Below are 13144 nucleotides of genomic sequence, written 5' to 3' on the forward strand. Positions count from 1 at the left end.
TTAACTTCATTGGTTGACAAAATTCTAATTACCGTTGCGTATTATTTTATTCGTTACTTCACTTCTAAGCTTTCATACCAGTAACGCTCCCATCATCATTTCTTACGATTACTCGGTATAACAAGTTTATCCAATAATCATTAAATTCATTTTATAAAACAAGGTTGACTAATATCACATCACTGTACTAGTATATGTATCATGCTTGATCATAACATCATCATCAATTCCAGGAAGACTCTCATTATCCAACCTTTTCAAATTCCCTTAAAATCCATCTAGCTCACTTCACAAGATAATCATGGGTGATATACTTACTAGTAGTTCCATATAACCTGGTAGTGGCTATCTTCCGGAACACACGTATCCTCACTCTAGGTTCTTTCTCACATTTCTTAATACCTCGTAAACTGACCATATGCTATAGTTCTCAAATCCATCCTCATAGGTGATGTTACTTCATAAGACGAGTTTTAAACAGATGTTATAGAACAGGGTGTAGAGTAGACAAAAAAAGATGTACTCACAGCCGAACATCTGGTAGAACTAGAATCAACATGTGGGGGATTCTCGAATTGGTAGCTTCGCATAAGGGGATGAGATAATAGCTTAAAAAGGTACAACCGTCGTAACATGAGGTAATATAGCTAACACCGGTGGAAAAGCAGGGCGTGATTCAGATGATAGTCCTCCGAATGAATGCTCCGAATGATCAAACGATTCGAGTATAAAAGAATCTGCCATCGCAGCTATCAAAAAATCGCGTCACTAGATAAGCAGCTCGAATCTAATCACGAATCATACCAAAACCTATTGTACAGTCGCATTCAACCTCTCGACGTTCTATCTTTCTATTTCCTAATCCTAATCCTAACCCTCTATCCATTCCCGACAATCTAGGATTGTTTCAGTGACTTATAACCTGTGGCTCTGATGCCAAACTGTAATGCCCTCCAAACCCGGGTCAGAAGTTTGGGGTTTACAACACACAAACATAATATATAAAACTTTTTATAAAATATTATATGTATTGACCCTTCTTTACACAACCACGAACCGCAACAGGTTAAAGTATGAAAACAAGCCATAACCTTAACTTTTATTACATCATACCAAATCCCAACTAGTTCAACATACAATTGATAATAATATCATTCTTACAATCTTGCATAACTCATCTATAATACAAAGCTCCTGCTAGCTCGATCCAACTTAACCTGGAATCCTAGCTCGTACACTGGACTCGGAATCCTCATTACCAATAATTTCCTTTTCAATTGTTTAAAACATAAAAACATTTGCAAGAGTGAGCTAACTAGCTCAGCAAGTAATAATAACAGTAATGGAGGTTAAATAATAACCAATTGAAATGATTCAGAAGAATCAAGTTTCTGAATAAACAATGATTAAAATTGGATATTCACTTTTTATTTTAAAAACCAAGGTTAGGTTGCTGATCAGTCACGCACTAACTCCGAGCAAGGCTCCCAGCTTTGCTCTATATACTGGATCCAAGGCACACATTGGCCTATTATGACCATGAATCTGGTCCGACCACGAATCTGGCCCGACCACGAATCTGGTCCACATTTATAAAACCATCCAATTCTAAAATAATTTAATATGATAACCAATGAAATTCAATAAGCTGAATAATAAGAAACATTTATCTTAAAGCATAGGGTGATTCACAATACCATGAAGGTATAATAAGGAATTCAAAAAGTTTGGCTTTCAATCAAGGAAAGAATCAGAAAGTAGAAGACCAAGTGTTCAAGGGTTTCAAGGATTGGTCTTGTGTTAAAAAAGGAATAAGGGTTGGTATGTGAAGTAATTCAATATCAGAAATTAGTATATGGTAGAAATATATTTGTGGAGTAGTATCGTATGTGTCTGGCTCGTATCTGAGAAATTCAACAATCAATGGTTTATGAAGAAAAAAGCTTATGGCTCAAGATTAATAAGAATCAAGGTTCAAGGTTGAATAGTTTAAAGCGCTTGCAATATAAAACATGAGTTATTTTGAATAATAACGATATGTTATGAGATAGTTCGAAAATATTTGTAATGTATCTTGAAGAAAGTTCAGAAGTACTTGCCTTATCACCGATGATTTCCAACTTTACTTGTACCCATTTAACAGTTTTACTTTCCCATCAATTTCCTTCTTTTTCTATGCATTACCTTAATTCATCAATCACTTGATTTCTTTTTCTACACTTCAGTTCTATTTACTGATCACTGGCCTTCTTTTCTATGCCTTTCTTACTCTGCTAGGCATCAAAATTATCTATCAATACTCAATCTCATATCATTTTAATCGTCACATAGACGTCATAAATCTTTATCTACCCTTCGTTTCACCCAAATCCGATTTATGGATTAAAAGTTATAGTAAAAACAGTCAAACAATGCACGTACAGTCATATTATACAACAATCAGATCACATATAGCACATAGCATGTAAGATATTCAATCCAAATAATTTTTCAAAGAAGAGTCGGGTTTAAAATGATTTTCCATGTATTTAATATTATTTTTTGAACATTTTTTCGGGATTAAAATGGGCCTTCAAATCATTTTATAGTTAAATAATAGGGTTCGAACACCCGAATCTGAATTTAAAATAATTTTATAATAATTATCGAGCCTTGAAAATATTTTAAAATAATATTTTAAAGCTCAAAACTATTTTTTTAGAATTTTTGAATCAAAAATAAATAATTGAATCTAATTATTAAATCAATTAAAATTAATTAATAATTAATTAAATTAATTAATCAATTAATGTTAAATTAATCGATTAATTAAAATAATTAGAAACTAATAAAAATTAATTAATAAAATAAATCAGATTTAATTTTAAGTAAATAAATAATTCAAAGAATTTTCTGCATTTAAAATAATTAAATAAATAGTTTTTTTCTAATTTTTAGAATAATAAAAATATCATTTATAAAATGAAGTAAACAGTAATCCAGTTTTTTGTAAAAATTCTACAACTTTAGTGACTAAAGTGTAGAAACAGGTTTTATGAATTTGTTTTGGGAAAAATTGGATTAACACCGGGTTAAATCCCGGGTCAAAGATCGACATGACTGGGTCAATCAAGAACAACAATAACCTGCCGGAAAACACAGATTCCGATGAGCTTAATTTGGGAAAAATACGAACCGTTTGATTAGGATTTGGCTGCAAAACCATTCTACACTCCTTCGGCAACACATACATGCCAGTAATTAACACAAATAATCTCCCGATCGGATTTTCCGATGAAACCTCCATTAATGCCGGCGAAGCTTCGAGCTTCTCTAGTGATACGTTCCAGGCGTCCAACAGTGCATATATTTACATGAATTAACTCGTTTTGATACAATTTATCGATTAATGCAACTCAAACATACCCAGAATAAACAAATTTAAAAGCCCCAAATTTGATTAAGAACATTCAAACGATTTAAACCCTAATTTAACATTCCGAAAATCAAACACACATTACTACATGTTATTGAACTCGATTTTTGACATATGATATACCAAAATGACCAGGAAGAAAAACTCTACATGATTCTAGCATTAAATCACACAAACAACATCAAGAACAAAAATTCTTATTTTAATCATCAAATTAATTAAATAAGAAAATCACCTTGATTTCTGCATCAAAATAGATGATGGATTCAGAAATCATTTATTAATCGTAACTTTGATGGTGGATTTCTGCATCAATAAATAATCACATAAAAATCATTTATTGATGAAAATAATTACACGCGATATCCCGGATATTACACCATGACCTCACCACTTGCTTTTCCCACCATTTCTAATTCTAGTATCAAGCTCTTGTTTGTTGAGACGGGTGTTGGCTACGATCAACACACACTACATCATATATGGCCTCTAGCAACACCCAAAAAATTGTAAAATGGCCAAAAAGTGTTACCTAAACCAAAAAATAGGGCTATGATTACACTTTTTGAAAATTTGTTGGTGTAGGATTTGCTCGTGCTATAATAGGGATCTATTGTAACCGTTTTTAAACTTTTGATAACATATGTAAAAATGTAACAATTGACATCGTATGGTTACACTTTCAGTATCTATGGTAACACCAAGAAGGTGTAACCACAATTCTATTACAACACCTCTAAACCTTTAGTGACATCAAAAAATATGTTACAATAAACTCTTCTACAACATCATTTTTTCTATTGTAACACAATATTATAAAACAATTAAATTATTTTGATAACATGTTTTTAGCTTATTGTAACACTTTCTTTATAAACACTCTTGTGTTTATTGTAATAATTTTTCTAGTTTTTGCCAACATAAAAATATCAATCAGTTATACTTGTTAATTTTTGAATTGTAATAAAATCTAAATCAACTTGCAATAATAAAACTTGAATACATATCATTGAACTTGAGAACTATTAACAAAAGTTCATCCAACAAATACAAAGTTCCAAGCAAACCAAAATAACCAAACTTCCAAATTCCAAAAGAAAGTCCTTTAGTCTTGGGACCATTAGTAGGTTCTGATTCAGACTTACTCCTATTTGCAACTTCTATGATTAAGATTAAAGGCTTCGAAAGGTCAGCTTTCCCGTCTTTCTGCTAGCACCATCCTCTATTCCTATATTTGGTGTAGAATATGGTTCAACATTTGAAAAATTTTGTACATAATATGCATAATGTTAAAAAACACCAAGAGAGAAGCATATGTTCTACCACTTTTAGAGCTCGAGAAGTAAAACTCTTATAGTATAAGAACCAGAAAAATAGGTCATACTTCTAACCTGCCTTATGGTCTGTGAAAGCTTGGTCAATCAAGATATATAAGTGGTAAATTACTCTCTGAAGCTAGCTTTACATGCTAGAACAGAACTCGTCTTAGACTTCTGGAAATTATGATATTTTCTCTAAACGGTTTCTTCAACGTGCAAAAATAGTAATCCGCAGATTCATGTCAAAACACACATCAATATATTTACAATTATATATATATATATATACCCATCTAACTATATTAAAGATTACAATTACAATTGTCTAAACAGAGACTCAAAGACTTAAAGAGCAAGTACAATCTTATTAAAAAGGAATGTAAATAAAATTGGTAAGTACTACCTTAGACTCAATTACTTTTTTTTAAAATAGAGATTTTTTGCATCAGTGCGCGTATTGCGCTTAACAACACATAGAATCTTCGAAGCTATTACCTTATTTACTAGGCAAGTAGACTTATAGTTAAACTAGCAAGGAAATAAAAAGGTAACTGAATACAAGCATATATACTTCCAATTAAATGGTTTGAGATTCTGTAGCTTGTACCCCCGCAGGAGATGTGGGTGATGTGCAAGCCACTAAAATATATCTGTTCATATGTTAACATGTCTGGAGCTTACTTAGGGGGGCTTCCAACATAACTTACATTAAAACTTCTTTTAATTAATTATTGTAGAGGCTGTTCAATGTATATTGAAAGATAAATCAGTGTTGGTTGTTTGCTTTTAATGTCTTCTTGAACATGCCATATTTATTATTCTCAGCTTTAAAATCTAGGGTTAGACAAATATTGGTTATCAATCTCGTTAAAGTATCAACTTGTATAGTGGATATTACTTAGTAGAAACTTATTGGTAAAGTTGATTCTCTTACACTAATAAACATTTCTCTCACAGCAAATGCAAAAACAAAATCCAAAATCTAACCAAGTATGCCACAGAAAGAAACAATTTTAGCAGATACTGTATAAGATACAAACTTCTTATTAGAAACACTAAAAAAACAAAAAACAACATCTAGCCAACATAAACATACAATATTTTGTATGATAGAAAAATAGGTAATATACCTCTCATTGCGATCAAGGAGAGCACCAAAATAGTAAGCAATAGAAACCAACCAAGAATTAGTATGCACAGCAACCAACACCAACCAATCTCTCTGGTTCATCCCATCACCGTCAAAATTAATCCCTAGAGCTGGTTCAGGCAACTCGGGTGGGACTTCCACTGCAGGCAAAGTGACTTTCCAAGACTCATTAGAATGCCCATGTAAACACAAATTCTCCTTGTCTTGAAGGCTGTAGTTCTGTTTATGCAGCAAGATAATGGAGAAAACAAAAGGAAAACAACTACTTGATATACTCCAAAAAATGTGATAAATGTACAAAGGCTATTACAGAGACATATATAGAAAACATGCAAAACAGAATGCTAAAATCACGTACTAATCTGATCACCAGATCTCCTATCTCGACTCAGCCACCTCAGTTTTATTCAATCAATCCTAAAATCTCTCAACTGAAATATAGACTATGTCAACAGCCATATATATATACGACCATTAACGTTTTATTATATTTAGATATGTTTGAATTAAATATCCAACATACACCCCCTTAATTCAAACATATTTAAGTCAATTTCTTGACTCCCAGAAGTTCCCTCATCTGTTCAAACTTTGCACTAGGTAATGCCTTTGTCAACATGTCCGCCCTTTGCTCCTCAGTTCTGATGTGCTTGATAACTATCTCTCCCTTCTCTACACAATCTCTGATAAAGTGAAAACGTAAGTCTATGTGTTTGCTCCTTCCGTGAAAGACCGGATTCTTTGCCAAATCAATTGCAGAACGATTGTCTATGTATAGAACAACCGGACCAACATTCATATCCATGATTGTGTTCAACAGATTTTTGAGCCATATTCCTTGACATGCTGCTGCAGTTGCCGCCATGAACTCAGCTTCGCAGGAGGAAAGTGCAACACAACGTTGTTTTTGTGATACCCAAGTGATTAAACTCTCACTTAAATAGAACACCATGCCACCTGTACTCTTACGGTCATCAACACTCCCTCCCAAATCACTATCAGAGTAACCAGATAACAGATGGTTTCCCGAGTTCTCAGTGTACAACAAGCCATGATCCAGAGTACCAACTAGATACCGTAGTATACGTTTGACAGCGTTCATATGTTGTACAGTTGGTCTCTCCATGAAGCGACTTACAATACCTACTGTATATGCTATATCGGGTCGTGTGTGTACTAAATACCTCAATCCTCCCACAAGACTCTTGTACTGTGTTGGATCAACTGCCTTTCCAGTAGTATCTTTGTTTAGTTGAACTCTTGGTTCCATAGGATACTTAGTTGGGTTACTGTTTAACATACCTGCTTTGTCCAGCAACTTTCTTGCATATCCTGATTGCCTTAGTTCAATTCCTCCTCGCCTCTGCTCAACCTCGATGCCCAGGTAGTATGAAAGCTTTCCTAGGTCACTCATGTCAAACTCGTTCTTCATTTGAGCCTTGAATTTTTGAATGTTTCTCATACTTGAACCCGTGATTAACAAATCATCAACGTATACTCCAACCACCAGAAACTCATTTCTCTCCCGTTTAGTATATACCGCGTGTTCATATGGGCATTTTTCGAATCCCAACTTCTCAAGGCATCTTCTTAACCGTGCATACCAAGCACGTGGTGCTTGCTTGAGCCCATATAAGGCCTTCAATAGTTTGTATACTTTATGTTCTTGTTTTTCCTTCTCAAACCCTTCCGGTTGTAGCACGTACACTTCCTCTTCGATGTCTCCATTTAAAAATGCAGATTTTACGTCCATATGATGGACTTCCCACCCATGTTTTGCTGACAACGCTAGGAGAAATCTCACGGTTTCCATTCTTGTGACAGGAGCAAAAACCTCCTCATAATCTATTCCTTGCTTTTGAACATACCCATTCGCCACTAATCGAGCCTTGTATTTTACCACCTCTCCATTCATGTCATTCTTGATTTTAAATACCCACTTCAAGCCTATTGCCTTCTGCCCGGGAGGAAGCTCTGTCCGTACCCAAGTATTGTTTTTCTCGATCGAATCTATCTCATTTTTCATAGCTTCTCTCCATGCTGACTCTTTCTCTGCTTGAACATAACTCGATGGTTCCTCTGTAGACAGTAGTAATAATTCCTCATCAATCTCAACTTCTTTAGTCTCATCGTAGATTTCGCTCAGCAGTCTGAAATGTTTGGGTTCAGTGCTTCCATTTGACGTTATAGTAGTATGGCTGTTTCCAATCGACTATTGTGTTGATGATCCTACCGAATATTTTGAAGATGAACTTTGTTCATTTGCTGTGAATGAATGTCGGGACTGTACAGGTGTGACAGTCACATCTTGTTCATCTTCGTGACTTTGGATGTGATTCTGAGGGGTACCAGTACTAGCAGCATTATTATTTTCTTCTTCCTGAACCTCAGTTTCTGCAAAATGGGTAGATACTAAAACATAAGTATCTGGAAAATTCACCTCATCAGCCGCCCCTGAATTTTCTTCCCATAGCCAGTGCTTGTCTTCTTGATATGTCACGTCTCTACTGACGTGTACACGTTTCGATATGGGGTCATATAAACGGCTTGCTTTAGTCCCCGGTTCTTTGCCTAAGTACACAACAACTTTGCTTCGATCCTCCAACTTTCTTACTGTAACCTGTGGTATTTTCATATACGCAAGACAACCAAATAAGCGAATATGTTCAAGACTCGGTTTCTTATCATTCCAGGCTTCATAGGGTGTCTTGTTTGATAAGGCCCGAGTTGGTAACCTGTTGAGCAGATAGATAACATGTCGAACAGCCTCTCCCCACAACCAAGAAGGCATTTTAGTCTCCCTTAACATACTTCGCACCATTGCTGCTACAGTTCTATTACGTCGCTCAACTACCCCATTTTGTTGTGGGGTGTATGGAGCAGTAAAATGTCGCACTATCCCAGCTTTTTCACAGTAACTCAAGAATTCAGTGGGGCAAAATTCTCCTCCCCTATCCGTTCTAAAAACCTTGATTACTTCACTCATTTCTTTCTCAACTAGTGTTCTGAATATTTTAAACATCTCAAATGCTTCACTTTTCTCTTTCAACAAATATACCCACATCTTACGTGTATAATCATCAACTAGCAAGAGAAAGTACCTGTTTCCTGCAGGTGTGGAGGGGGAAATTGGACCGCAAATATCACCATGTATAAGTTCTAGTCGTTCCTTGGATCTCCAACTAGTTTGTGCTGGAAATGCTTTTCTCGGTTGTTTTGCCATCAGGCATCCCTCGCAGGTCTTTCTGGGTTGCCCAATTTTTGGTATTCCATACACCATTTCATCTCTAGACATCTGACTCAGCGCCTGGAAATTCACATGTCCTAGCCTGATATGCCACAGCCATGAGTTCTCATCTGTTTTTGCCAGTAAAGCCATAGGTGTGCTTTCTTCCAACCAAATTTTATATAATCTATTTGCTGATCGTCTTACTCGCATTAGCAGTCTTCCCTTTTCATCATATACTGACAAATACTCTCCCTCAATGACCACCTTGTCTCCATCTTCTGACAACTGTCCGAGACTTATAATGTTGTTTCGCAAACTTGGGATAAAATACACATCATTTAGGAGTTTCACTTCACCATTTTTGCACGTAAAAGACACTGTACCTCTTCCCTTTACGTTCACAGTGGAACCATCTCCAAACCTTACTAACCCGGTCACACTTTCGTCAAGATCTTTGAACTTTCCCTTTTGTCCCGTCATGTGGCTTGAAGCACCATTGTCCAAATACCAAATCTGTGACTCCTTTTTGTCATCCTCAACCTTTAACTCAGGCAACATTCTTTCTTCATTCAATAGTATAACCTCTACCTAATTTTCACTCTCCACAAATAGAAGTGCAGGCTCGTCCTCCTCCAGTTTTGAGAGGTTGACTTCCCTTGATGTGTCCCTCACATCTCTGCGTGGTTTCCGACACTCCGAAGGAAAGTGTCCATAGTTCTGGCAATTGTAACATCTTACCTTACTCTTATCTCGTCCCCCACAGTTGTCTCTTCCCCGGAACTCTGAGGTTCCTCGAGCTCCCTCTCTGCTCGTCTTCTTCAACCACTCCTCACGAGTTAGCAGCAACTGTGCGCTGCCTTCTTTCTTTCTCCACTCCTCCTCTATTAACAGAAGTTGGCCTTGATTCACTTCAGACTGACCATGAAGTCTCTCCTTATGGGCTTTTAACGAACCCACGACTTCTTCTATGGACATTACCTCCAAATCTCCAAATTGCTCAATGGCAGAAGCAATCTGAAGGAATTTGGAAGGAACGGCCCTAAGTAGTTTCTTTCGCCACATATGCTTCTTCCATTTTCTCACCCAACATTCTGATATTTGTCACTAACCCATTCAGCTTCATGTAGAAATCATCCAATAGATCTCCATCCCTCATCCTTAATGATTCAAATTCGCCTTTAAGAGTCTGCGCCCTTGTTTTCTTGACCTTATCGTCTCCCAAACTCACCATTTTAATGGCATCCCAGGCTTCTTTCGCTGTGCCTTTCTCTGCAATCGACAATAACAACTCCTCCGGTATTCCTTGATATATAACAGCTAAAGCCCGTTTATCCACCTTCTCTTCAATTGTGGTCTTTGGGTCCTTGGGGTCAATAGCTTCCCATACTCCGTGGGCTTGCATAAAGACTTTCATTTTTAGTGCCCACGCAACATAATTTGTTTTTGTTAGCATAGGATAGCTTAGGCCAAAAGTGCTCTCTTTGGGTTTGCTTGCATCTGTGTTTGATGAGGTTGACATGGCTAGGTTGGCTCTGATACCACGTGAAGGCTGTAGTTCTGTTTATGCAGCAAGATAATGGAGAAAACAAAAGGAAAATAACTACTTGATATACTCCAAAAAATGTGATAAATGTACAAAGGCTATTACAGAGACATATATAGAAAACATGCAAAACAGAATGCTAAAATCACGTACTAATGTGATCACCAGATCTCCTATCTCGACTCAGCCACCTCAGTTTTATTCAATCAATCCTAAAATCTCTCAACTGAAATATAGACTATGTCAACAGCCATATATATATATATACGACCATTAACGTTTTATTATATTTAGATATGTTTGAATTAAATATCCAACATGTCTAGCAACCCATTTCATATCAAACACAAATAATTATAACCCAACTCCATAAATAAAAAACACACATAAAAACATATAGAGATATAAACGCACCTGGATCACAGAGGGAGTAAAATTCATCAACATCTGAAAATCATTTAAGCACTTTTATTTTTTGCATTCTGACAGCTCCGGTCAGTCTCCATGTGGTGCTTTTAACTATTTTCAGGTTTGATATATTAATCTGATTCCTTTTTTCTGAGTAAAGTAGGAATTCAGTTTTACAACACATCCGAAAATCACGGTATAATATCAATTTTTTAATTTACGACAAATTTTTAAAGTTAGCCCTGCAGCATTTTCTAGAATAACATGTTATACCCTTAGTAATTCACTTATAACGCACAATTTGCAAATCTGGTAAATGTAATATTATACAGGCCTCATTTCGAGACAAATACCTATAACTTTCATTTTTTGACCCTCAAGCAATAATGTACATACGGCTATTAAAAGACAACGTCAAAATAAACCAAAGTTTCTGAATTTTGTAGAATTTCTGAATCTCTATAGATTCTAAGTTGAATATCTCACTAGTGACCTTAAGAAGACTACCATGTGATACCAGGTCATGAATGGTATCCTTTTGGACACTTTGAAAGCTTATAGTGATCAATTATGAGCTTATTGTGATCAATGATGAGCTAGTGGAAATTGAGTTCTTAAGAAGGGTTATTATATATCCCGTTACGTCTAAGCAAATAAAATAACATATAGCAAATACACCATATCAAAATTCTTAATTTTAAACTGTAAAATTTCAGAATGAATTAAAATAAGTCAAATACAAATTCACTTCCTCTAATAAACATACCTAAACCCAAAGATGCAACATATGTGGCAGTCATTAAGGACTTTTTCCACCTTAAACTCTGACAGGACATCACATCTATCTGAAGCGGCCGAGTAATATGATTGCAGCCTCTCTTAGTATCCATGAAAATTAAAATCTTAATAATTCGACCACTACAACAAGGGTGAGACAAAAATTCATATGTTTAGGTTGAACATAAATAGGAACATAAATCATAGAAGATAAATATGAATCGAACATATATAAATATGAGAACAAATAAGAGACCAGATAAGAGTAAACAAATAACAAATATACTCACAAACATGAGCACACAAGAAGATATACACACAAATCAAAGAATAAAATAAGAGCATACATGTTGAACTGAACAAGAAAAAAGACCCAAATTCTTGAGAAGAAAGCATTTGCTCGAACCCTAATAACAAGCTCTCATTGTCGAACCCAATTGAGATAAATCCCCAATTTGTACAAACCCTAATTACTAGAACCCTAATTTACTCCAAGACGTTAATTACAATCCCCTTGCTCTAACTCTAATGAGAAGCTAATTTAGAACCTTAATTTAGTACCCATCAATCCCCACTGAGAGTGTTTGGTTTTTTTGATTGAGTGTTCAAGGAAGTGAGAGGGTACATTAGTGTGTGTATAACCGTGAGAGAGTGTATTTTATTATACAAAATAAAAGGAGCGGGTAAAAATTTTACATTTGGGCCTCTTAAGATTTGGCCAAAATTTGTCCCGCCATTACAATACGGCCTAAATATTTAGCCATATGGTAACACTAATTATAATATTAATACTAACACTATATTTTTTATTACAATAGCATTTTCAGCATATTTATGGTAACTTCTGCAACACAAAAATCAAATGTTACCTTAGATTCAATTTTAGTCATTTGAGGTAACATTTTTGGTTCTAACATCAAAATAAGTGTTGTTAAAGGTCATATATGGTGTAATGATAGGAAAATACATCCTCTTTATTTTAATTTAGTGTGGCTTCTGATTAAGGATTTTATCAACAAAGTGCGGCTTCAGATTTAGGGTTTTATTAAGAAGTGAAGAGTTTGTAAGCCGTTGTTTAAAAATATTTCTTCGATTTGGTTGTGTTTCTAATTTAGTTGTGATTTGGTTATGAACATGAAAAGCCCTTGTCCTCATCTCTCTTCATCTCTGTATATATTAGAATATCTAACTAATTATGTGGTATAAGTATAATTAAAAAATTCAGAAAATAATGTTTTTAGTATTAACATGCCAATCTCGAGCCGAGTTTGAGTCGAACTTATTAAAACTCGGCTCAAGCTCG

The sequence above is a fragment of the Apium graveolens genome, unplaced genomic scaffold (assembly GCF_009905375.1).
Source record: "Apium graveolens cultivar Ventura unplaced genomic scaffold, ASM990537v1 ctg3100, whole genome shotgun sequence".
NCBI classification, from domain to species: Eukaryota; Viridiplantae; Streptophyta; class Magnoliopsida; order Apiales; family Apiaceae; genus Apium; species Apium graveolens.